The following is a 22,137-nucleotide window of genomic DNA, read 5'->3' as shown; positions in this document are numbered from 1 at the left end:
CACAGACGTGGGTAGTCACCCCATTGGCGCTCATCAGGCCCAATTTAAACCTTCTCTTTGGGCTTCCCCTCCTGTTTACTTCCCTGGACTGCAGATCTGAAAGGGCCAACCTTGCCCACGCTGTGGTCTATGTTCATATTGGGTAGCAAGTGAGAAACCCTTGTTTGGAAAATTAGGTATTTTTAGTCACAGTGCAGTAAGTGTAAGGGGTTTGTGGTTATCGAGTTCAGTATGTGAAGGCTCACGGAGAGGCTGACGCAGAAGTGTGGTCACAGTGAAGCCCAGAGGGGGCAAGGATGTTCGCAAGAGTAAGCCTATAAAGCATATGCCTGTTCTTATAAACAAAATACTGCATTTATTTCTTAAAGGAACTGAAAGATTCTAACACGTGGTGGTGGGTTCACGTCATCATCTATTCAAGTTGATATTTTTCAGAGAAATGGGTCTCATACTAGGTGTTAGGTATTCTTTTTGGCTTATAGGTAATTTGCATTCCACAAAACATTATGATCCAACTATGTATTAGACATATCTCCAAAGCCAGGGATAAAAAATTAAGCAAAGTATGACTTCTGCCCATGAGGAATTCAGACTGGGAAGGACCACAGAGTCAAACACATATACTATGTAACATCCTGATTCTGGTGCTGTGATGGAAATAGTTGTAAATCCCAACTAACTGGTGCAGGCAAATATTACCATTGGGGGTTGGAAGTGAAAAAGAAAGTTCAGGAGAGGAGGGATTTTGAATGATTCAAAAGAGGTTGCGGATTCATGGATATCACATCAGGGGAACAAGTTACCTGTGAGCTTATAGCTGTGGTTTGGAACCCATGCTCCCTGTATCAGCAGCATCAACATCACCTCGAACTTGGTAGAAATAAAACTTGCATGTTCCAACCCAGGCCTACAAGATCAGGGAATCTGGAGGAGGGAACCAGCAGTGTGGGTTTAATAAGACTTCTGAATGGCTAGGGTACGTTTTATGGTTTGGAAGCTACTAGCTTTAGAGCATGAAAAATCAAATTAGGCTTTATATTAAAATCACCTGAGAGTTTAAAAATATGCTATCTGGGTCCTCTGCCAGAGAATCTGATTTAATTGGTTTGAAGAAACTGAGAATCATGGCCGGCACCGTGGCTCACTTGGCTAATCCTCCGCCTGTGGCGCCGGCACCGCAGGGTTCTAGTCCAGGTTGGGGCGCCGGATTCTGTCCCGGTTGCTTGTCTTCAAGTCCAGCTCTCTGCTGTGGCCAGGGAAGGCAGTGGAGGATGGCCCATGTGCTTGGGCCCTGCACCCACATGGGAGACGAGGAGGAAGCACCTGGCTCCTGGCTTTGGATCAGTGCAGTGTACTGGCTGCAGCACGCCAGCTGTAGCGGCCATTTGTGGGGGTGAACCAACAGAAGGAAGACTTTTCTCTCTGTCTCTCTGTCTCACTGTCTAACTCTGCCTGTCCAAAAAAACAAAAACAAAAACAAAAACAAAACAAAAAACTGAGAATCTGAGGGACTGAATCATTTTCTCACAGTCACACTGCTAATATGTAGGAATTAATGCCTAGATCATCCTGATATCAAGGACCACATTAGTTCATATGTGTTGCATAGACCTCTCAATCTGTGTGGGAGCGGAGACTGAATCACTTCTCTCCAGGATATTCTGGACTCATTTTAAAAGGTCTCTTACTATTTATTTCTGTTGCATCAAAGGCAGGAGATTTTGAACAATAATGACACTTGAAATGTGGCTTTTTTTAGATTAATTTATTTGAAAGAGTTACAGAGAGAGAGAGAGAGAGAGAGAGACTCTTAGTCTGCTAGTTTACTTCTCAGATGGCTGTAAGGGCCAGGGCAGGGCCATGCCGAAATCTGGAGCCAGGAGCTTCATCTGGGTCTCCCATGCAGGTGGCAGGGATTCAAACAGTTGGATCATCTTCTGCAGCTCTTCCCAAACCATTAGCAGTGAGCTGGATCAGAAGCAGAGTAGCTGGGACATGAACCAAAGCCCATATGGGATGCTGATGTTGCAGACAAAAGCTTTACTGGCTGTACGACAATGTCAGTCTCTGACAATGTGACTTTGCATGTGAAGAACAAGGTATAAATATGCTTCATTTATGTTACTGTATGTTACTTTAAAAAATACATTTGTAAGTGCATGAACTATATAGAATTGTTAGAATGTATTCCTGTTTTCAGCAAATCCAATATACAAGAATAAGAATTCCACATAGAACCAAAAAAAAATGAAATCACCCTCAATCAGAGTAATATTTTTACTGCACGAAAGGATTCACACAGGAGTTCAAGGTGCTCAGGTATACTGTTTACCAAAATACTGTGTGGTTAGTAAGCCCTTCTAATTGCTCTTGAGTTGTTTTTTAATAGACATTATTTTTAGAGTAGTCCACAGGAGAATTGAGTGAAAGATACAGAGTTCTGTATGTATCCAGACACTCTTCTTGCATAGTCTCCTCCATTATCAACAATCCCCACCAGGGTGCTACATTCGTTATGGTTGATAAAATTATATTGGCACATCATTGTCACCTATAATCTGTAGTTTATGCTAAGGTTCACCTTTGTTTTGATCATTACAGAATCATACAAGTAATAGTATTTTCTTTGCCTTTCAAATCCTCCATTCTCTGCTCATGCTTCCTTCTGTACACCCTAACCCATGGTAACTACTGATCCTTTCTCTATCTCCATAAGATTGCCTCTTCCAGAATGCTGCATAGTTGAAATCATACAGTATATCACATTATTGACTGACTTCTTTTTCTTAGTCACAAGCATTTAAGTTTTCTCCATGTTGCTTCATGGCTTGCTATCTCATAGTTATTATATGAATAATAATCTACTCTCTGGATATATTACAATTTTTTTTACAATTCATCTATTGACGTTTTGGCAACCCGGAATAAAGCTATTACCAATGTCTGTGTGCAGGTTTTCCTATGGACATACGTATTCAACTCCTTTGGGTGGACACCAAGGGGTGCAATTACTGAATCATACTGTAAGTGTATATTTAATTTTGTATACTCTTGAGATTTTTAGTGGCATGCAAATGAATATTCAGATGACTAATAGGCATGATTTAATAACTTTTTCTAAGTAATTATACTATCTGACCTTGATGCTAGGTATTCTGCATGGATTATATCATTGGATTATATCATTTATAACCAGCCATGAGATACTTAATATTGTTCTACTTCTTTGACAGGCTCTTAGGAACATCAATTCACCTTTATTATCTGCATGAGCTTAGATGCAGCAAATTCAGGTTATAATTCAGACCATGTGAAAATAGAGTCCATCTTCAAACCGCTTTAGATTCCGTGACATTCTTAGGATCTGGGTATCACAGCTCTTCTTAGCAGAGCAACCAGAGGCAGTTTCCTTTCTCATGGATTACTGATACAGACTGGGCAGCCAGGGACTGTGTGATCTAGAAGGTGCTCTAGGGTCTAGAACCCTGCCTTATAAGAATGCTTTCCAAGGCGTGTTACCTAATTACTCTAACTAGATATTTTCTCTCCAAGAATTTTCAAGTATATCAATCACACAGTAACTTGCTTAGAAGCTTGAAGAGGCACAGAGAGGCAGCAATCCATCTGACTCCTGCCCAGACGGTTTGCTTGTTTACCCACTTGTGGGTATTTTCTTATAAAAACTGCTATTATGTGAGGGAAACTTGCTATATCTCTTTTTCTTGTCATGTCAAAGAGCCTGACTAATATAATCTTAGGAGAGTTCAATGAGGTATGTATAAATGGGTGTGGAAACTTGAAACTCTAGCCCTGAGCCTCTATATGACTCACAGACGATTTTGTCAGCCTGGGGACATGAGTATGACTCTGCTCACCATCTTCAAACTACTCGCATTCATACCTGGGATGGTGAAAGGGAAGAACTGAGTGCCTTCATTTTTCTCTTCTGTTGAAGTTTTGGGTGCCCTGAGTATTCAGGGTCTAGTTGCACAGCACATTTGAGCAATGGTGGAATCCTCAGGATGACAGAAGTTCATATCTAAGCAGCTTTTATTAAAAACAGATTTTTAAAAAAATGTTTCTGTTGTGTAATTTCTTTGGTACGAAGCATAGTTCTTCAAATACCTGGGTAGAGAGAGGATTACATGTTTCTATTGTGTAGTTACTGTGATTCTTCATACACCTTGGTAGAGACAGAATTATTATTTCTTAGGTATCATACACTCATGATTTTTCTACTTGTTACGTTTAGTTCAAATTTAGGTCACAGATTACCTATTATGCCAAAATTGTAAATAGTCAAACCTCTCTTCTGCTCAAATACCTGGAATCATAATTACCTTCTTTAAAACTTGGCCATGGGCAAAAACTTTGAACAACACATTCTCACATTCTTATTCAGTGTACCAAGTCAGAAATCAGAGAATATAGAACAAGGTCTTTCTCATGGTATTGCATGAAAGTGTAATATAACTTCAATTTAACTCCTTTTAAAAATCAAATGTTGGGCCTTACTATGTTATTAGCTTAACTATCCAAGCCATTAGCTTTTTATTTTAATCATAGTTAGGATAATTGGCAAGATATCTGCAGATTTTTAAATCCTTGCAATTTGCTTAGACTATGCTGTGTTAACAACTGAAAGCTTTATGGTATAATTACTGGAACAAATTCAGGTATTGTTTTCATAATGTATACCCATACAATGTAATATCCAAAATATCCAGAATAGACATTTGGTATATAAAATACTTTTTCATTAGGATGGTGTCACAAAATCCAAAGAATGTTTAAAATACATAAGAATAACATTTTAAAGAGTTCTAGAAAAGATGTATTTATTGGGGAGAACTCATATGTTTTACTGTTCTGTAAATCTCAGGACAAATTCAACAAGCATATTTTGGTCAAAATTCAAGTGCTTCTCTGAACAATTTTGTTACTGTTAGATTAGCACTTACATAGAAGAAGATAAATAAGTCTGTTTTGTGTGTTTTTCAAAAAGAAAGATGGGTCTAACACACGGAAGTTAGTGAACTTTGGCGCACAAAGCCTATGTGCTTGCCTATATCCCAGTTAAGCAAAGAGTTTACTGGCTCTGCAAGCAGACGTTGATGATCCTGTTATAATTTGCTTTGGCAAGAGCTCTCATTCTGTATTTACTTTTCCTCTTGTTGTGGGTCATTTAAACATCTGTTCTTATGACACATGAGTTTTCCAGATGGATATGTGTTTGTTGTTCTGTCAGAAAAATCGGATTTTATAAAGGAAGTAGAATATGGTCAATGTGTTCTTTATTCTTCTCTACACCCTGATATTAAGGAGAAAAATCCTCTGGCTATCTCTTCATTAAAGCTAACCAACATCAGTCTTCCTCATTTCATAACATGACCTTGTTACTATGAGATCGGTTGTCCTTAGCCTTCCTCTGCATACTTTCCAATTTCCCTTCTGCTAGGGACTTGTTTCTTTTTTTTTTTTTTTTTTTTTTTTTTCTTTTTTTTTTCTTTTTTTTTTGACAGGCAGAGTGGACAGTGAGAGAGAGAGACAGAGAGAGAAAGGTCTTCCTTTTGCCGTTGGTTCACCCTCCAATGGCCGCCGCTGCAGCCGGCGCACCGCGCTGATCCTGGCAGGAGCCAGGAGCCAGGTGCTTTTTCCTGGTCTCCCATGGGGTGCAGGGCCCAAGCACCTGGGCCATCCTCCACTGCACTCCCTGGCCATAGCAGAGAGCTGGCCTGGAAGAGGGGCAACCGGGACAGAATCCGGCGCCCCAACCGGGACTAGAACCCGGTGTGCCGGCGCCGCAAGGTGGAGGATTAGCCTATTGAGCCACGGCGCCGGCGGACTTGTTTCTTTTCTTTGTGATTTCTTTAAAGTGTAATTTATTAGAGGCCTAACCAAAGACATCTTTAGTCATTCACTGAGGATATTTTACTAATGGCAGTACATTTAGAACAGAAAGAACAAGGACTTTGCAGTCAGATGATTCCAAGCTTGATTTTTTGATTCACTACTGACATAAGAGTCATTAGGCAAATTTCTTAATCCTTCTGAAGGCCAATTTTCTCATCTATAACACAGAAGTAATATCTGTCTTATAGAGATTTTGTAAAGATTAGATGAGATGAAGTTGGCCTGGCATTCAAATTGTGGATGCCAATATTATACTATTTATGATGAATTTTCCCTCAAGCAGAAGAGAATTTATATAAAGTTCATTTATGTCTGTGGTTGAAATATCTGCATTGTTATGTAAGGTTTATTTGTGACACACACTATATTCTTGCTTATCTTCCTGCTAGTGGTATGCACTTTTGACTCTTGCAGCTATTTCTTTTTGTGACAACTTCCAGATACCTTACAAATCTTACTTCTTGTTTTTATGATTGCATGTGTCACATGTTTGTTGATATAGAAGATGAGAAAGAAGATTGTTTCTGTAGTGCCTTGTTTTCCTCAACATACCTGCAGGTTCTCACATGCTGCCCCTTCTCTTCTTTTTGTTAATAATAATTTTAGCTAGATCAATATTCAGCTCTTTACTGATTTGACTGTGTAAATATTAACCAAATGTCATGGACATAAGATATACCATAACTTCTTTGCTATCTAAGGCTGAGTTATTTTCTCTGCAGTTGTTAGATGTCTTGTTTACTTATTTTGTTTTGTTTTGTTGTATGTGTAAAATTTATCAAATCTCCATCATATGAGCAAATGACTTATTACCTTCATATACTTGGAGAAATGTCTCCTGGAGCTTTCTGATCTGCTGAAATCTGGGTAAGTTACCCTCTGGGCATGGTGTGTAGCTATTGTCTTATGATCTCCACCTCCACCATGACGCTAAGTAATTTTCTTATCCTTTTCCTGCTTTAATTCTCCTTTATACAGTACATGTTTAATTTTCTATTTGTGGAGGATATTCCTAGGAATTTTTTGAACACAGATGGGCCTATGGATATAGGTTTATTGACAGTTATATGTACCATGAGTTTTGTATTTAATCTTTTCAGCAATTTACAGTTTTACTGGATCAAGTCTTTACATATGAAAATGGATTCAGAGCTAACCCATGCTAATAAAGTTGAATGACAGAAATTCTTTAGTGTATTGTGGAATAAAGTATTTAAAATTATAGAGAGATAAGATTCATCTATTTATATATAAACAGCTTGCTCGTCCTAATAGGGCAAAAAGAAATTATCTTCAGGGGGCGAGAGCTGTGGTGCAGTAGGTTATTCCTCCACCTGTGGCGCCGACATCCCATATGTGCGCCGGTTCTAGTCCCGGCTGCTCCTCTTCCCATCCAGCTCTATGCTGTGGAGGATGGCCCAGGTCCCTGGGCCCCTGCACCCACGTGGGAGATTGGCAAGAAGCTCCTGGCTCCTGGCTTCTGATCGGTGCAGCTCCAGCTGTTGTGGCCATTTGGGGATTGGACCCACAGATGGAAGACCTTTTTCTCTGTCTCTCTCACTGTCTGTAACTCTACCTCTCAAATAAATAAATAAAATCTTTAAAAAGAGAAATTATGTTCATTCAGATATTAAATATACTATGATGGAAAAAATCTCAAGAACCTCTAGAAAGCACTGTAGATGATATTGCCTAGGGTTGCATCTGGTGATGCGCATATCCACATTATCACTGAAATAAGATATCTGATTCCAGTGTGATTGTTGAGATTCTGTGGGGGTTGGGGGAGAGGCAAACAACATTACTTGTAAGCCAGAGGCAAGGTGAAGACAGTTACTCTATTAGTCAGGCCTACAATAATCTTTGATGACAGCTAACTAATCATAGAGTCCTTGGATAAAAAGAGATGTCTGGGGGCATTGAAATCCCAATGAGCTCTACTGAAACCATATACAATTCTAAATTTGCTAAGTAGAAGTGTGACATTCAGCCTTGAGTCATCCATCTCACAAAGCGAGGGCTCCAAGAATAAATAAGAGGGTGGTTGCAAATCTTCCTTCTAGGTTTCCATAAAAGGATTTGTAGCAACTGTGCCTTGAGGAAAGAGAAATAGTCATGCCCTTTGTATGGTTGTTGGATTTAGATTGAGATTGACACCATTTCCCAGTAGCCAAAATGTCACTGTTATCCACTTTTTTTTTTTTTTTGACAGGCAGAGTGCACAGTGAGAGAGAGAGACAGAGAGAAAGGTCTTCCTTTGCTGTTGGTTCACCCTCCAATGGCTGCCGCAGCCGGCACGCTGCGGCCGGCGCACCGCGCTGATCCGATGGCAGGAGCCAGGTACTTCTCCTGGTCTCCCATGGGGTGCAGGGCCCAAGCACTTGGGCCATCCTCCACTGCACTCCCTGGCCACAGCAGAGAGCTGGCCTGGATGAAGGGCAACCGGGACAGAATCTGGCGCTCCGCCCGGGACTAGAACCCGGTGTGCCGGTGCCGCAAGGTGGAGGATTAACCTAGTAAGCCACTGCGCCGGCCTATCCACTTTTAATGTGGAAGTTAGAAGACAAATAAAATTCTGTTGGATCAATAGATTCCCAAAGTTATACAATGATTATATCCTTAGTTTCAAAGCATGTAATTTTACTAGGAATATTTAAAAATGGCAGATTTCCCAATATTTCTCTGGCACACATTGAGATTATGATAGTGGGAAAGACAAAGAAGAGCCTTGTGGAGTATACCCCCTAACAAAATAAATTAAACATGATCCTTGGGAGACTTTCTGAAATTGGAGATACTATTAAGACCTTAACAGACATAACAGTGGTGATTGGTAGGAGATCTCCATTAAATATATTTGTTTGGTTTCTGAAGATGGCAGGTTTTTAGGTCTTATGAAATGATAGTGAATTTAATAGTAAGTATAAAGGTGTCAGGACTCTCTTCAGCTGCTGTTTCATACACTTTGGTGGGTACAGTATCTGGAAGTTGAATTGCAATGTAGCTATTAATGTATCAGTTTTTGAGTCCCAGTTCCAGCAAGTAGAAATCATCTGAACAAATTAGGTTTTACTTGGTAGGGATAAATGTAAAACTTAATACTCATTTTTGTTTGCTCTCTAGCTTTGTGACATCATTTAATCTTGTAGGCATTTTAAAAATAAATAATTGGTTTATAAAAATAATAATTGGTTTATCATCCTGTCAACCTCTGGGATATAATTGTAATATATTACATTGATCATGATATTAGATATGTAAGCAGAATATAGCCATAATAATAAAATAAACATTTTGGTAACACCTATATGTGAAATAGGATTGAAGACATAACAAATAATATTCAGAAATCCACTATTTCCCTTTCCAAAAGTCCAGTTGTCTTGGGTTTCTTGGAATATCTCCTTTAAAGTGAAAGCCAGTAATGATCCTTTTTATTCTCCACTATTGTGGAGGAAGCCCTACTGTTTTTAGATTATTTGGATTAATATGTAATGCATGTGAATATGTGGCTTTGACATGTTTATAAAGTGAACTGCTTATGAAACTGTTTACAAATAGTGAGAAGAGAGCAAAGAAAACATTCTAGCTGCAGTACAAGCAATTCTCCCCCTTGGCCTGTATGACTCAATCGATCCAATAGGGCATGTGATATCTTTGCAGATTGGTATGCTATATAGAAAGTTTGGAAGCTTAACTAAGAGAACTACAATGGGGGCCACCAAGGTTTTATTGTAAATTAATGCCATTTTGATTTGTTACTGATCTTGGGTAGATACTATAAGCAGGTGGCTGAATCCTGAGCTCCTATAATAATCTGTTTTCTTATCCTTCAAGCAAAAAGTCAGATATACGAAGCCATTTTCCATCAGCCAATAGAAGCAGTGAGCATAAAATCTAGATTTATCATGTTTGGAAAGCACAAGAAATTTGCATGAGTAGATGACTGATACCAATGTACCTGTTTCTATGGCTGCACATGAGATCTCTAGGATGTCCTAAAGAGAGCATTCCTATAAACACATGACTTGGAGTAGGGGAACCAAGTATGTGTCACATATGGTAAATTAAACTGGTAGCACTAAATGATACAGACCTACTTTCCTACAAATTTGAATGAGGTATAGAATTGAAGGGTGAGGTGTGAGAGTTACTCATTTATACTTACTTCTCTTGATGAGAACAGCTACCAGTTTAGACCAACTAATAAAGAGTGATTGATATTGGATATTCAGGGAGTTGGAAAGACTAGGACAAAAGGAACAGTAATAGATTGGCTTAGGGAAGAGAAACCTGAATGGGTCTGTGAGACTGAGTTCAAAATACAAGAACATTTGTGTTCTGGTGAAAACTCACCAAAAGTACTCCTCTGTGGAAGACTCTTTCAATAATCATTTTTACAAGATTTTTCCTGTGGGTGTCAGTTACAGTTTTACTCATCTAATCCAGTGCTTTCTAAATTGTCTTATGATGAGGTGGTCATCTTAATAGATACAGTTGTCATGTACGGACCCCTAGGTGCTGCTGATGTCATTACTATTAAAAATGGGAGTCCAGCTTGCTAAAACAAGCAAAAAAAATTTGAGTACCTCCTATGTCATTTCCTGGAAATACTGGCCTACCTTTGGTAACTGATATACTTAATTTCTTCTTTCTTTCTTTCTTTTTTTAACTTTTATTTAATGAATATAAATTTCCAAAGTACAGCTTATGGATTACAATGGCTTCCCCCCCATAACGTCCCTCCCATCCGCAACCCTCCCCTTTCCCTCTCCCTCCCCCCTTCCATTCACATCAAGATTCATTTTCGATTCTCTTTATATACAGAAGATCAGTTTAGCATACATTAAGTAAAGATTTCAACAGTTTGCTCCCACACAGAAACATAAAGTGAAAAATACTGTTTGAGTACTAGTTATAGCATTAAATCTCAATGTACAGCACACTAAGGACAGAGATCCTACATGAGGAGTAAGTGCACAGTGACTCCTGTTGTTGACTTTAATAAATTGACACTCTTGTTAAGATTTGTTTATTTATTTGAAAGTCAGAGTTACATAGAGAGAGGATAGGCAGAAAGAGAGAGAGAGAGAGAGAGAGAGAGAGAGAGAGAGGTCTTCCATCTGCTGATTCACTCCCCAACTGGCCACAATGGCCGGAGCTGAGCGGATTCGAAGTGAGGAGCCTGGAGCTTCTTCCAGGTCTTCCCATGAAGGTGCAGGAGCCCAAGACGTGCACCATCTTTTACTGCCTTCCCAGGCCACAGCAGAGAGCTGGTTTGGAAGTGGAGCAGTCGGGACACTAACTGGCCCCCTTATGGGATGCCGGCACTACAGGCGGTGGCTTTACCTGCTACGGCCACAGCGTCGGACCCTGATCTCTTCTTTTTTTATTTTTTTATTTTTTGACAGGCAGAGTGGACAGTGAGAGAGAGAGAGAGAGAGAGAGAGAGAGAGAAAGGTCTTCCTTTTGCCATTGGTTCACCCTCCAATGGCCGCCACGGCCGGCGCGCTGCGGCCAGCCCCTGATCTCTTCTATAATAGGTCTAGTGACTTGTTTTAACCTAACTAGACTTTTAGGATATACATTTGTTTTCCTCATCCATTATGACTCCAGTACCACTAACAAGATCTTTTTTTTTTTTAAAGTTAAATTTATTTGAAAGGCACAGTTACAGAAAGAGAGGGAGAGACAGAGAGATATATCTTCCATCTGGTGGTTCATTCTCCAAACGGTTGCAACAGCTGGGGCTGGGCCAGGATGATGTTAGGAGTCAGGAATTCCATTTTGGTCTCCTATATGGGTGTCAGGGGCCAAGTACTTGAACTATCTTCCCCTGATTTCCCAGGCGCATTAGCAGGGAAGTAGATCTGAAATGGAGCAGCTGGGCTCCACCTGGTGCTCATATAGGATGCCAGGGTTGCAGGTATTGGCTTAAAATGTTGTTTCATAATGCAGCTTCCTGCAAGGTCTTCTTGAGTGTCTTATGCATGAGTATAATGTCAAACATTACATTACTTATGACCAAGGAATTAATTTTATAACAAAAAGGAAACAATAGGCCAACATTCAAAAAATTCCCAGGCTTTATCATGTATTCCATCTTCTAGGAGTAGCTGGCCTTATTGGTTGGTCTTTTGTTAGTGAGCAACTAGGAAGTAACTAAGCATGCTCTGAAACCTCCCAAACGCGAAGCTACTTATATTTGAAGCTGACATCAAGGAGGGTTGATGGTTTATACTTCTTTCTTTTAGATCTAATACCCTACTTTGTAGTTCAAAACTGGATGTTGCTGGCTTAAATATTTCAGTACCAAAAGTGGAATATAAAATGGTGCCATCACATCTCATGTTGGAAGTATTTCCTTTCCATCTTGCACTCTCCATGCCACTGAACAAATGGGCAACAAAGGAATTAATCATGCTGGTAATGAAGAGATATCCTGACTGTCAGGAAGACATAGGATTGGTGCCATGGAGTGGAGGATGGGAGGAGCTTAAAAGAATGAGCTCCTACAAATGCAATTTCGTGCTAGATTTCTAGAAATCAAATACTGGCAGGACTATCAAAGACTCATATTTATTATTTAAGATGACTTGAGTCATCCCTGTCAGTTAAAGATTTTGGAACAATGTATGGATGGACGACAAAGAATAATAGATGAATTTAGTCATAAATATGAGCTATTGTCTGGTAATCAACCACAGAAATGTCTTAATCCTGCTACCATCCCCTTTCTATTTTATATAACATGTCATGTTGGCAGTTAAATCAGTTTAGTCCCTGGGTTAGACTGTAAAGGCACTAACATGAGAAAAATTGAGAAAAATGGACAGTACCCCAAGATTCTGTACTTACAGCTGGATTCATTTCTCATATATGATGTTTAATTACTTACATATTCTATAATTAGCTAAGCACATCATGATTTGTTTCTTCTTGAAATATCTGTTTGCACACCCTTTCTTTTTTCATTCTTCTTTTAATAAACATTTCATTTTGTAATAATTTTAGATTTACAGCAAAGAATTGCAAAAATAGCTTACCAAGTTTCTGTGCATGTTATATACTTCCCCTCTAATATTAACATCCTTAATTTACTGTTATTTTTGCTAAAACTAGGAAAACAGTATTAACACATTCCCATTAACTAAATTTCATACTTTATTCATACTTTTCCAGCTTTTGGGTGCATCTCATTTTTTCTGTCCCAGAATTCACTCCAGGATACCACATTGCATTTAGCTTTCACATCTCCTTAGTTCCTTTGATAAATGACATTTTTCCTGTCTTGTTTTTCATGACATTTACATTTTGAACTGCACTGGTTTGCTAATTTTTAGAATGTCTCTCTGTTTGGGTTTGTGTGATGCAGTTCTCATAGCTAGACTAGTTTGTAGTTTCCTTTGGGAAGAAGAGAACAGTGAGGAGATGCCCTTTTCATCACATGTTATCAGTATTATTTAACACTGATGTTGTTATCATTAATGTTAAGGTGATGCCTTCCAGCTTTGTTCATTGTAAAGTTATTCTTTTCCTCTTACTGTACTTTTTGGAAGTAAGGTAGGAAGTCTCAACTTCATTCAAGTTCCCTCATTCCACCAAGTTTGAACAGAACACCAAAGCAGGGTTCATTTTTATTTCTAAAAGGGGGAGAGAAACCACACTAATAATTTATTGAAATCAAGATTTTATATGGAAGTTTACCAAACATTTTGGACAATTTTATTTCATAGACAAAAAAGAATAATATGAGTAATGATTTATTTTGATTCTCTGTGAAAGTTATGGTAGATCCATCAGTTTTTTCATTATTTTGAAATCTGAGAACCAATTGTTTTAAGGGGTGCTATCAGCTTTGTGTATCTGCTGGTTCTACATCAACCAATGGATTCAACCAAATTCAGATTGAAAAATTTGGAAAATATGTGCAGACTTTTTTCTTGCTATTGTTTCTCAAACAATGCAGTACAATAATCATTTACATAGAATTTACACTATATTAGTTATTATAAGTAACCTAGAGATGACTTAAAGTACATGGTAAGAGGTGCAATAGGTTATATACAAGTTCTAAACAAGATATATAAAGGAATTGACCATCCTGGATTTTGATATCTGAAGGGGACTTTTAGAACTAGAACCCTGTGGAAACTGAGGGATGACTGAATTCTAAAATATATTCCTGAAAAATGATACTGGGAAAACATCAAACTAGACCAGATTTCAGCTCAGTTTTGATTTCCTAGAGATTCCATAACCACATTAATTTCTTTCATCATAGATACAATTTTTATTGGCTTTAAGTAATAAAAATAGAGACTGGCGAGCCGGCGCCGTGGCTCAATAGGCTAATCCTCCACCTTGCGGCGCCGGCACACCGGGTTCTAGTCCCGGTTGGGGCGCCGGATTCTGTCCCGGTTGCCCCTCTTCCAGGCCAGCTCTCTGCTATGGCCAGGGAGTACAGTGGAGGATGGCCCAGGTGCTTGGGCCCTGCACCCCATGGGAGACCAGGAAAAGCACCTGGATCCTGGCTCCTGCCATCGGATCAGCGCGGTGCGCCGGCTGCAGCGGCGGCCATTGGAGGGTGAACCAACGGCAAAAGGAAGACCTTTCTCTCTCTGTCTCTCTCTCTCACTGTCCACTCGCCTGTCAAAAATTAAAAAAAAAAAAAAAATAGAGACTGGCATTGTGTAAAGCCACTGCTTGCAAAGCTGGCATCCCACTTGGTCCCAGGTTTGAGTCCCAGCTGCTCCACTTCCCATCAAGCCTGAGAAAAGCAGCAGAGGGTGTCCCAAGTTTTTGGGCTCCTGCCACCCACGTGGGAAACCAGGAAGAGGCTCCTGGCTCCTGGCTTTGGTCTGATGAAGCAGTGATCACAGTGCTGGCCCCAGAGATATAGAAAATAATGTTAATAATGATAAGAGACTAATTAGAAGTAAAATTGATATCAGTTCAGAGTTAACAAAATTTAACATGTATTTCTCAGAATAAAAAATTATATTGGCTTAATTTATACTGTAATTTATTGTTCCATTACATTGAAATAGATTTTAATGTTTGTTAATTTGATGTTAACATGAAGGCCCTTTATTAATTCCATTCTTTTTATTTAGCTTTCTCTGTCAAAATTATTTTTTTTCAAAAGTGATGAATAACTACAAAGTGACAGTCTTTTACTACTAATGATAAGATTTGGACTAGCATATTTCCTTGTCCAAAAAAATGTATTTTCTATTCTAAGTTGGAGGAAAACTGTTAGATTTCTTGGCTGTTGGAAACACATGTTGAGCTGTTTTTTCTTAGCTGCATTTGTAGTTAATTAACTGAAAGAGCTCATAGAAATTGAATTTTAAAATAGCTATTGTATGCATTTTAAAAAAATCATTCATTATTAACCTTTTTTTAGCAATGTTAAAAATAAGAATTGAAGAAGATTTACACTAGGAACTTATTAAAAATCATTTAATAGCAAGACATATATATGAATTTAGGAAAATGTTAATTTTAATATGAATTGAGTCAGAATGAATTAAATTATAATTCTTATATTTTTCATTAATTTTCCTGTTATTGTTTTATTTGTATTTATTCCATCACAGATTATAAAAATGGTAGCATTAAGTTTCTTTTTTCTTCTCCTTTTTAAAACAAGATTTATTTATTTTATTTGAAAGGCAGAACAACACAGAGAGAAAGGGAGAGAGAAAGTGTGAGAGAGATCATCCATCAGCTGGTTCACTCCCCAAATTCCCACAACAGCTAGGCTGAACTAGGCTGCAGGTGCCAGGAACTCTATCCTGGTCTCCCATGTGAGTGGAAGGGTCCCAAGTACTTGGGCCATCTTCTCTGCCTCCCAAGAGCTTTAGCAGGAAGCTGGATTGGAAGCAGAGTAGCTAGGACTCAAACTGACACTCTGAAATGGGACTGCAGCATCACACATGGCAGCTTAATCTGTTGCATTCCAACACCATCCTAAAGTTTCTTCTTAATGATAGAGTACAGAAACACTACTTGGTTACCTGTAGATAAATTCTTAGATATTCTTTTAAAAATAGTGACAACAGTAAGTATGTATGATCTGCCTGGTAGATGAATGTCCTTTTATGGGGTTAACATTAAAATAATCATAGTTTTTGCTGTCAGGGAATTCTTGAGGTAACTAGCTTGTAATACACATAGCAAAGCAGCATTTAAATAGTTGTTTAGGTGAGGGTAGAGGAAATATCAAGGCTGGTAATATGTAAGTCAAATCTACTTATTCTATATGGGTGAAGAGATGACTCAGTCTTCTGCCTGTGGCGCTGGCACTCCAGATTCTAGTGCTGGTTGGGGCACCGGATTCTGTCCCGGTTGCTCCTCTTCCAGTCCAGCTCTCTGCTGTGGCCTGGGAGAGCAGTGGAGGATGGCCCAGGTCCTTGGGCCCTGCACTAGCATGGGAGACCAGAAGAAAGCACCTGGCTCCTGCTTCGGATCAGGACAGCATGCCGGCCGCAGTGCGCCGGCCGTAGCGGCCACTTTAGGGGTGAACCAACAGAAAAGGAAGTCCTTTCTCTCTGTCTCTCTCTCTCTCACTAACTCTGCCTGTAAAAAAAAAAAAAAAAAAAAAAAAAAAGAGAGAGAGAGAGAGATGACTCAGAATGCTTGTGTTGGTGGATAAAATATAAAAACTCTTTCTTCTGGCCCCAGTCATTCAACATCAATATTGTCTGGTACATTTCTCCTTCCAAAAATTGCCTTTTTGGATATCTCTTCTTATTTTAACCAATATATTCTGGATAATCAGTTGAGTGATTTCAGCATTAAGGTAATAGGTAACCTGCTACCTGAAATAGACATCTGACTGAATTTCCAGAAAGATGAAGAGAAGTTCTCATTGTATTGTCAGATCTTCTCCTTCATTTAATTACTTTTAAAGGGAGAGGCACCACAACACTGTCTTCTGTTTCCTGGGTCAAAAAAGTCACTTTCAGAGTGTGGTCTCTCAAGGACTCTGTTATCCATTCTGAAGACAGCCTTATACTCTAAAGACCTCAAGATCTATCTTGCTTTTCATTGGAAAAGCTGAGCATCTTGTTTCAATCCTGATTTCCTCGGATAGAATGGTTAAGCAGTCAGAGCATTGTGTGTAGGTTCTGAAATTTCTTGACTAAAGATATTTTAGAACATTCATTTTGGAAATACTAATGTTGTCTCAAAACACAAAATGGATAGTAAAGATACTGAACTCCTAGAATTTTAGTTCTTATCAATTCACAAACAGAGCTCTTGGTTGAGGTCTAGGATGATTTATGCCTCTATTACAAATTACACACAGTCTTATTTTGTTAGTTTGTTCTTGTTATGCATTTGATTTTGCCCATGTTTGGTCAAGTTGACAAGTTTCTAAGAACTTGACATTTCAGGATTGTTGCTTGTTAAGGGCTTGACGAGACACTGAGCACACATGGCTGCTTGTGGCAAAGCATTTGCTTCAATACATATTTTCTTTCTCTTTCTTAAAAAATTAATTTCAATAATTATTTTCAAATGTGCCAGAAGTACCAAGCTTGAGAACTCAAGTTGTTAGGTATTTCAATCAACATTGTAAGTTATATGTGAAAAAAAAGGTAGAAATGTGACCTAGTTTAAGGTGATGAGCCATGAGGATGTTAAACTGGTGCAGGTGTGATTCAAGTAGGGTCTGAATGATAGTATTTGTTAGATTTCTATGTCCACAACATAGCAGTATTTAAATAATAAGTATGTATTTAGCTAACAAACCATCAGACCAGTGATTTCATCTTGGCTTAGCTGGGCAGTTCTCCTTATTGTGTCTTGGCTCATTCACATGTCTAAGTATCAACTAGAAGGATCGGGACTTGGGCTGCCATTGTCTCTTGCCCTCCAGCAGGCTAGCCTGGGAAAGTCTCAGGGCAAATGCAGAGGACTGGGAATGAGCACAGGAAAATAGAAAATGACTTCTGGAGGTCCAGCCTCAACACTAGGACACTTTTCACTTTGATAACATTTAATTGGCCAGAGCAAGTCACAAAGCTAGATTGGATTCAAGGAATAAGGAAAAAATCTTCTCCTAATGGAAGAAGTGATTAATTGGGACCATTAATGCACTAGATCTACCAATAGTTCCCAAGTTCCAAAAAGGAATACCACATCCCTAAGCTTCTATGTGGTTAGCCCAGATGACTCTGAAATGGGATAACCCAGGCCATATGACTACAGGACATGAAATTTAATTGCTAGTAATTTTTCATCCAGAATAGATAAGTAAGGATTTCTTTTAGATTTACATGATGGCAGATAATAACCAGAGGTATATGTACATGGTATTATGATGAATATGAATGATGTTATATTTACTAAATTAAATTATAGTTGAACATCATTAAATATATTAAATATTAAAATATGCATATCTTTCCAAATGGAGTTTTTAAAGGGGGAAAGGAATTAGAAATTGTGTTATTGTGCTTTTTATTGTGTTACTAAGTATGACTGAGAGAGAATCATTTTTAAAAACATATTTGTTGAGTATTTTTCATGTATCAAGCACTGAAGAAAGAAAGTCAAAGGGAAGAGAATTGTCAGTTGCTCAGATTAGCTAGGTGCTGCATATTTCAGGTGTGTTTTGCTTTCTATGTCTCCTCCCATGGGTGTCATTTACTTTTTCCTATTAGCATATTTTCTCCCCCAGCTACAGTGATTGGTTCAAGGATGGGTGTGTGATTCAGAGCAGGCAAAAAAGTATCTTTTCCATGTGCTTTTGCAGTTGGAGCTATATGGTAGCATCTCTTATTAATTTTTTTTGGCTAGAATTTGATAGGGTTCAGTCCCATACTGGCAATATATGATTCCTACCTCAGAGAAAGTTCTTTGCTGAAGGAAAAAAAAAATGGGACTTGTGTTCAAAATGAAGCAGAGATGATAAGTGGTGTGAAATCTTGTTTTGAATACACATTCTTTGTGAAAGCAGCTACACTTCTTACTTTTGTACTATTTGGTTATATAACAATATCCCCTGCTCCCCAAAAAACAAATCTCACTTTTTGGATGAAGATAGCTTGAGTTGACTTTGTTTCACTTGAAACCAAAAGCTGTGACCAATATGGGAACTAGCATTTAGTAAATATATTTATGTTTATTATCATAGATTTAACAGAAGACTATCACCCTCTAGCAGGATGAAGTCTAACTGAATGACTGCTGCATGATGTTGGTGGTGATGATGATTAGAAAAGGCATAAGGAGGAGTAATATGAAGAGTTGTAAGAGGAAACCATCAACAATAATCTAGCTAACAACTAGGATTGAAAATTTATGAAAAAGAATTCTTTTAAAATATGTTGCTTGTTTGAGCTCATTTATTCTTGTGGATATGTATTTTTTTATAGCTGATGAAATTGAAAAAGAAGGTAAATAACTTACTCAAAGCCACATGACTCATACATGTCAGAGGTAGAGCTAATATTCCCTATAGTGGGCTCTCAAAGAATATTTGTTGGTGGAATGACAGCATGAAAGAGCCATGAAGACAAATAATTATATTGCAATGTGATAAGTGTGCTATTTAGTCTTCAAGACATTACTATAAAAATCTTGCTGTCCATATTTCATAAATGTAGAAATTGAGGTTAGTGAGTTTAGTGGGGCTCCCTAGGCCATTACAGAGCTACAAAATAGTGGAATTGGAATGTATACCCAACTTTACTATAATGAGTCTTTGAATACTTTTGTATAAGGTGAGAACCTAAGTAGGGGGATGCCAGAATAGGAAGTGACAAGTAATGGTGATTTATACATTTTTGGATCATTCTTCTTACAAATTTATTGTTTCATTAAAAGATTTAAAAATGCATTTACTTGAGAATCAAAGGTATAGAAACAGACATAGATATTTAGTCTCTGTGTTCACTTCCCAAATGCCCTTAATGACCAGGATTGTGCTGGGCTGTGCTGAAGCCAGTAGTCAGTAACTTAATCCAGGTCTACCTTGTGGATGGCGTGAACCCAACTACTTAGATATGGGAGTGAAACTCAGGCACTCCAAAATGGTATGTGGGTATCAACAGGCATTTAAAAATATGTATTTATTTGAAAGGCAGAGTGACAGAAAGAGAGGGAGAGACAGCCACACAGAAATCTTCTGTCTGATGGTACACACCCCAAAAGGCCATGATAGCCAGATATGGGTCAGGATGAAGCCAGAATCCAGAAATTTCTTCCAGGTCTCCCACAAGGGTGACAGGGTCTAAGCAATTAGGGTTATCTTTGGTTATCTTTCCTGGAAGACTAGAAAAAAGCTAGATTGTAAATAGAGCAGCCAGGATTTGAACCAGCATTCTATGTGATGCCAGTGTTTTAAAATGGCAGCTTAAACCCACTGTACTACAATGCCAGTCCCTCAACCAGCATCTTAATGGCCAGGTCAAATGCCTTCCTTGGGATTTCTTTTTGAAGGCAGTTATCATAATACTTATTCTTTTTTTTTAAGATTCATTTATTTTACTTGAAAGTCAGAGTTACACCTAGAGGGAAGAGGCAGGGAGAGAGAGAGAGAGAGAGAGAGGTCGGTCTTCCATCTGCTGGTTCACTCCCCAATTGGCCACAATGGCTGGAGCTGCGTGATCTGATGCCAGGAGCCAGGAGCTTCCTCTGGGTCTCCCACGCTGGTGCAGGGGCCCAAAGACTTGGGCCATCTTCTACTGCTTTCCCAAGCCACAGCAGAGAGCTGGACAGGAAGTGGAGCAGCCTGATCTCGAACCAGTGTCCATATAGGATGCCAGCACTTCAGGCCAGGGCTTTAACCCGCCGTGCCACAGCACCAGCCCGTCATAATACTTATTGTTACCCTTAATGAGCATCCTAACTGCTAGGACAAATGCCTCCCTCCCCACAATTTTTTTCAGTAAAGTTTAAAGTTCTGTGTTGCTAATATCCTTTTCAAATGGAGAGTTACCACCTTTTTGAGGGTTTTCATCAAAATTAGAGCGTTCAAACATTGTAAATACATACTTCTCTCCATTTTAAACCAGATTTCATGAAAATTTCCAATGAAATATTTTTGAAAATTATTGCTATTGGTCACATTTACCAATATAATGGAGAACATGAAGCATTTCTGATAAATGTGGTAATTATAAAGCACTATGAGATACTAACAGTATTTTAATAGGATCATACATACCTAAGATCCTCTTCCCCAGAAGTCCATGTTCAAATCAAAATAGAATTTGATTCAATTTAAATGACTCTATGGAGTAAAAACGGCAACCTGGAAGAAATATCCTTCAATTGGCTATTTATTCAACTGGTCTTGCCATCTGGCATTCCTCTCACTGACTCATTTTCTTACTAGATTTGAATGGTTAAAGTATCACGAACACTTTTCCATCTTGCAAGATGGCAGGTGAAAAGTTCCAGCTCCACAACCAGACACTAAGAAAAAATCTCCAGCCAAAAAGGCAGATAATGCTAGAGGCAAAGTTATAAAGAAGAACCCCAAGATAAAAATCCCCGAAGGGGAAGCCACACTGCAGCAGAAACTCTGGGCTCATGAGTGGGACTGGCGAAGACTTCCGGTCAACCATGTATTCCAGGATCACCCTGTCCAAGAGAACTGCATGGCTCCCAAATCCAAGATTGAAAAGAAGGGAGTTTCTTGTTACTCTCACAAAACCTGATGGTGACAAGACTGGTGCCACCAGGGTGGTTTAGCTTCCCAAAAAGCCTTGATACTATCCCATCAAAGATGTCCCTTTAAAGCTTTTGAGACATGGCAAAAAGCAGTCAGCACATGAGGTAACTGCTGGCCAGCGTCACCCCGGGACCCCTCAAACCATCCTCGCTGGGCACCACAGAGAAAAAAGGGTGGTTTTCCTGAAGCAGCTGAGCAGTGGTTTGCTGCTTGTGATTGGCCCTCTTTTCCTTAATAGGGTTCCTGTACGAGAACACATCAAAAAATTTTTCATGGCCACCTCCCCGAAAATTGACACAAGCAGTTTGAAAATCCCAAAGCATCTCACTGATACTTTTTTTTTTTTTTTTTTTTTTAAGAAGCAGCAGCTGTGAAAGCCCAGACACCAGGAAGGTGAGATCTTCGACTGGGAGAAAGAGAAATCCAAGATAACAGAGCAACACAGGGTTCATCAGAAAGTTGTGGATTCACAAATATTGCCAAAAATCAAGGATGTTCCTTAGCTCCAGGGATACCTGCAATTGTGTTAG

At 38.8% G+C, this 22,137-nt stretch overlaps 1 pseudogene; it reads left to right on the top strand.

Annotated features, from left to right (window-relative positions):
- Positions 1-2,057: 2,057 nt before the first annotated feature.
- On the top strand, positions 2,058-22,137 carry LOC138843638 (large ribosomal subunit protein eL6-like; annotated as a pseudogene).

Source organism: Oryctolagus cuniculus, chromosome 9 (genome assembly GCF_964237555.1).
Source record: "Oryctolagus cuniculus chromosome 9, mOryCun1.1, whole genome shotgun sequence".
NCBI lineage: Eukaryota > Metazoa > Chordata > Mammalia > Lagomorpha > Leporidae > Oryctolagus > Oryctolagus cuniculus.
This window is presented reverse-complemented; position numbering and strand designations above follow the sequence as displayed.